Below are 6,000 nucleotides of genomic sequence, written 5' to 3' on the forward strand. Positions count from 1 at the left end.
ATTAGGGGGCACCTGGGTGGCTCAGCAGGTTAAGCCTCTGCCTTTGGCTCCGGTCATGATCTCAGGGTCCTGGGATCGAGTGCCACATCGGGCTCTCTGCTCAGCGGGGCACCTGCTTCCCCTGTCTCTCTGCCTACTTGTGATCTCTCTCTCTGTCAAATAAATAAATAAAATATTAAAAGTAAATAAATAAAAGACATCAGTTAGGGGTGTCTGGCTGGCTCAGTGGGACATATGACTCTTGATTTCAGAGTCGTGAGTTCAAGCCCCACATTGGGTGTAGGGCTTACTTAAAAATATATATATACATGTATATACACACACACACACACACACACACACACACACACACACACACACATGCAGGCACCTGGCTAGCTCAATGGAGCCCCTGACTCTTGACCTCAGGGTTGTGAGTTTGAGCCTCACATTGTATGTAGAGTTTACTTAAAAATAAATAAACTTAAAAAAAAAATGCTTAAGTCGGGATGCCTGGGGGGCTCAGTCAGTTAAGCATCTGCCTTCAGCTCAGGTCATGATCCCAGGATCCTGGGATGGAGTCCAGCATCTGGCTCCCTGCTCAGTGGGGAGCCTGCTTCTCCCTCTGCCTGTCTCTCCCCCCGCTTCTGGGCACAGGCCTGCGCGCACGTGCTCTCTCTGTCAAATTAATGAATATAATCTTTAAAAATAAATAAATTGGGGCGCCTGGGTGGCTCAGTGGGTTAAAGCCTCTGCCTTCAGCTCAGGTCATGATCCCAGGGTCCTGGGATGGAGCCTCTAATCAGGCTCTCTGCTCAGCAGGGAGCCTACTTCCTCCTCTCTGCCTGTCTGCTTCTCTGCCTACTTGTGATCTCTCTCTGTCAAATAAATAAAATCTTTAAAAAAAAAAAAAGTGCTCATCACAGGAAAAAAAAATCTGTGACTTAAAAAAAAAAAAAAAAGGTGAACAGCGGCGCCTGGATGGCTCAGTTGGTTAAGCAATTGCCTTTGGCTCAGGTCATGATCCCTGAGTACCGGGATTGAGTCCTGCATCGGGCTCCCAGCTCCACAGGAAGTCTGCTTCTCCCTCTGAACTTCTCCTCTCTAATGCTCTGTCTCACTGTCTCTCTCTCAAATAAATAAATAAAATCTTAAAAAAAAAAATAAAGTGAACAGGGGCACTGGGTGGCTCAGTGAGTTAAACTTCCCACTCTTGCTTTCAGCTGGAGTCACTATCTCAGGATCCTGGGATCAATTCCTGCATCCGCTCCTCGTGGGGCATGGAGCCTGCTTGGGATTCTCTCTCTCCCTTTCCCTCTGCTCCTCCCCTGCTCTCCCTTTAAAAAAAAAAAATTAAAGTGAACAATTTGGTGGTGTTCAGTACACTTACCAGGTTGTGCAACCACCACCTCTTTCTAGTTCCAAAACATTTTCATTACCCCAAAGGTGGTAGCACACATCTCGTAAATTCCCAGGTCTGACATGACTTTGCTATGCACACAATTCCACAACTGGAAAAGTCCAGCATTACGGTTTAGTATAAGTTAGTAAAACAGTTCTTTCCAGAGGTGCCTGGGTGGCTCAGTGGGCTAGAGCTTCTGCCTTTGGCTCAGGTCATGATCTCAGGGTCCTGGGATGGAGCCCCGAATCAGGCTCTCTGCTTGGCAGGGAGCCTGCTTCCCTTTCTCTTTCTCTGCCTGCCACTCTGCCTACTTGTGATCTCTTGTCTGTCAAATAAATAAATAAAATCTTAAAAAAAAAAACAAAAACAGTTCTTTCCAGCATTGATTGATTGATTGATTGATTTTTTTGATTAAAGAGTTTTATTTATTTATTTGACAGACAGAGATCACAAGTAGGCAGAGAGGCAGACAGGCAGAGAGGAGGAAGTAGGCTCCCTGCTGAGCAGAGAGCCTGATTCGGGGCTCCATCCCAGGACCCTGGGATCATGACCTGAGCTGAAGGCAGAGGCTTTAACCCACTGAGCCACCCAAGCACCCCTCTTTCCAGTATTTAAAAACTATCACTAATTTTGTTCGTTAGAGGATCATTCATTACCGAGGTCATGTTGCAGATCTGTTTTCTAGCGCCAGTAACAAACCTTCATTATTGTGATGTCCAAAAAAGTCCCTGCAAACTTCCAAAACGCTCTGGAGGGAGCAATACTGTCCCCTTTGGAACCATCTGACAACCCCGAAATAAACACAAATTTCCCACAATAATTCCCAAAATGTCCTCCGGGGGGCAACATCATTTCCTTGAGAACAGAGCAGACCCAATGATCCAGCCTGGACTTCATTACCCCTCACCCAGGGTTGGATTAGTAAGCAAGAAAGAGGAAATAGCTATTGCGTTGGCAGTCAGCAAGTTCCCACACACCGTTAATGCCTCTCTTTGGCCAACAGTCTCCTCCTTTCTTCCCTAGTTATTTCCAGAGGCTGGAGCCAACTTCTGGTGTTTCTTCCACATGGTGTAATGACTTCTGTATAAAGCTCCCCTCATTTACGGTGAAAGGAACACATCCGAGAGCCACCCCCGTAAGTAGAAAAATAAAATCCTTTGCCAGAAACATGATGTTCCCAGAGTAGAAACAGGCACCAGGGAAGCATTGGTCAGATGCAGGGTCATTACAGATTTCGTCTCGGAAAAAATATATGTGTCTGCCAAGCTTAGAGACATTTTGGAGGTCCAGAGGAAGAATTTTGGAATTTGGGGGATAGTTTCTTTACTAAAACAAAGGTCAAGTTGCTAAAACTTGCAACCCTCTTGCTCTTACTCATCAGCCAAGAAAGTTCTAAGGCTGTGGCGCCTTAGTGGCTCAGTCTGCTCTGTCTGCTCAGGTCATGATCCCAGGCTGTTGGGATCAGCGTGGTGTCTGCCTCTGCCCTCTCTCCCTCTCCTCCCACCCCAGCTTGTGCTCTCTCTCTGTTAAATAAATTTTTTAAAAAGGTGATATCTAGGAGCACCTGGGTGGCTCAGTGGGTTAAGCCTCTGCCTTCAGCTCAGGTCAAGATCTCAGGGTCCTGGGATCGAGCCCCACATCGGGCTCTCTGCTTAGCAGGGAGCCCACTTTCCCCACTCCCTCTGCCAACTTGTGATCTCTGTCAAATAAATAAAATCTTTTTTAAAAAAGTGATATCTAGAATGTCAGAAGGGCTTGACAGTATTAGACAGTATTCTAGTGGGACACTGAAAAGGCATGCAGAAGCCTTTTTGCCTCATGGGATTTGCTGATGTTCTCATTTTCTTTCCTTTTTTTTAAAAAAATGTCTTTCTTTCTTTCTTTCTTTCTTTCTCTTTCTTTCTATTGGATAGGGATGGTAAGTAGGCAGAGAGGCAGGCAGAGAGAGAGGGGGAAGCAGGCTTCCCACTGAGCAGAGAGCCCTATGCGGGGCTAGATTCCAGGACTTTGAGATCATGACTTGAGCCCAAGGCAGACGCTTAATCGATTGAGCCACCCAGGAGCCCCTCTCATTTTCTTCATTACCTAAAAGCAGATGGCCGTCTAGAATTCTGGAATGGCCTGCTGAAGCTTCAGAGATGGCACCAGCTGGAGACCACAGCTTGAAAGGACGGGGTCCTGTCCTCCATGTGGTCTAAGTTCTCACCCAGTGTTGTTTCGTCCATAACTAGAATACACGGCGTTCAGAAATCAAGGCACGGACGAGGAAAGAGGATTTGCAGCATTTTCTTTTGCATTCTTACAGCCCTGCTCTACTAATCTTGTGTTAAAGAAAACTTCTGGACAATTTAGTTAAAAGCATGTGCCAACATTTTATTACAATCATGCGTGAAAGGGGAAAAAAAGGTCTCTTGTGGCTGAATTAGAAATTATTCACGGTAAGGACACTTGATGGGAGAAGAGAATGGCTAAATAATCATCATGAGATTATAGACTAGATCCAGAAGAAAAGAAAAAGATTGAAGGTTCTGAGTCTTGACTGGCAGGCAGTCCGCTCTCAAGCTGGTGGACCACTGGTTTCCCAGGACAAATTTCATACCATCAAAATTCATTCACAAACGGCTTCAATATATTTTTTTAAGATTTTATTTATTTATTTGACAGATGGAGATCACAAGTAGGCAGAGAGGCAGACAGAGAGAGAGGGGGAAGCAGGCTCTCCACTGAGCAGAGAACCCGATGTGGGGCTCCATCCCAGGACCCTGAAATCATGACCTGAGCCGAAGGCAGAGGCTTAACCCACTGAGCCACCCAGGCACCCCCGGCTTCAATATTTTTATTAGAAAAGCGAATTACCTCACTGAAAGAGATTGTCAATTACTCTTACAAAAAGCTTAAATTCCTGACCACGTTTGGGACATTTTTTTCTTTTTGGTAGGGTTAATATACCAGGAAGTGACTTGGTGCCTTCACCTCCAGGTTTATCTTTCACACCGATTGAGGCATTTTTTTTTTAAGATTTTATTTATTTATTTGACAGATCACAAGTAGGCAGAGAGGCAGTCAGAGAGTGGGGGAGGCAGGCTCCCTGCTTAAGCAGAGAGCTGGATTTGGGGCTCCATCCCAGGACCCCGGGATCATGACCTGCTCCCAAGGCAGAGGCTTTAACCCATTGAGCCACCCAGGCGCCCCGAGGCATTTTAAAATTATTTACTTCTCCTTTTCCTGGAACCTAAATGCTCCTTCACTTGGCCAGGTCTGAAATAAGCTATTTCCGCTGTCTGGAACTTTCTCTTCTCCTTCCTATCTCACTTGAACAACCCTGCCCAGGGCGCCACCTCCCCTCCAAATAATAGAGTCTCCCTTCTAATCACCAGTCCCTTCCCCCGTCCCTGGCCACCCCGAGGCGTTATGGGTTTTTCAGTTCCAGGGAGATAGAATGTTCCCATTGCGGAGCTTGGCACTGTACAAATAGCTCATAAAAGCACTAAACAAAGATCCTTGGATGTAAATAGGACTGAACGAATTTTTGGAGGAGGCAATGGAATGCCGGCACTGATTAAAATTCCTGAGAATCTTTTTATGTTTAATACTATGATTTTGAGACAATTATTTAAACACTAGGATTCAGTCTGCACCCACTGAATGGGAGTATCAGTTCCTCTCTGCATAGCTGTGAGGGTCAAAGGGCTTTACGTCTGCACACTGGTTGAACCCGGTTAATAGTTCTCTCGTGGAGCATTTATTGCGACCCTTCCCGGTACCACGCTCTAAGTTCTGAAACTTCCTGGAGGCAGTACCAAGGTCCGCCCCTTTCGCACCGCCCCGAGTGACGTCACCGACCGAGGTGTCTAATGACGTCAGCTCCGGGCCGGCCCGGCTCCATCCTCCCCTACTCCGGAAACCTACAACTCACGGCACCCGGCCTCCAGCTTTCGGTTATTTTTTTCCTCTCTTCGGAGCCCGAATCCTTTTCCTCCCACTCTCCCACCTAAAACTTTCGGCTCTTCCCGCCTTCCCTCAAGCTGGCAATTTTCGGCTCGCTTGCTTTCGGGCGAATTTCCCACTCTTTTACTCCGAATCTCCTCCCGAGCCCCGCCCTTCGGCCTTTTCCGTCTAAATCCCTCTTTCGGCTAGTTCCGCCTCCTGCCACCCACCTCGGACGCCGCCTTCGGCTCCTTCCGATCGTCTCAGTTCCTTGTTTTTCTCCCCCGCCCAAACCCGGTCCTTGTCCACTTCGGCTATCTCCGGCCCCCGCGACTTTCCATACATCATTTAGCCACACCCCCATCGCCACTTCGGCTCTTTCCGCTCCCCCCCGCCCCCCGTCTCCCGCTCAGCGGCTTTCGGCTCTTTCCGCCGGCCTTCGGGAGAGGGCCTGTGCCCCTCTCCTCCACGTGACGCGGCCTCCGCCTCCCAGTTCCCCCTCCCACCTCGCCCTTCCTCCCGCCTCAGCCTTTCGGCTCCTCTAGGCCGAGCCGCCATTTTGTGTGAATTTCTGACTGCGGCGGGGGCCGAGCAGCCGGGGCACCTAGGGCGGGCAGACAGACAGACAGTCGGCCCGTCTCCGCGGCCCGTTTCCTCTCTCCCTAAAATCCTTTTTTTTAACCCCCCTCGCT

The sequence above is a fragment of the Enhydra lutris genome, unplaced genomic scaffold, assembly GCF_002288905.1.
Source record: "Enhydra lutris kenyoni isolate GAN:26980312 unplaced genomic scaffold, ASM228890v2 scaffoldscaffold77, whole genome shotgun sequence".
NCBI classification, from domain to species: Eukaryota; Metazoa; Chordata; class Mammalia; order Carnivora; family Mustelidae; genus Enhydra; species Enhydra lutris.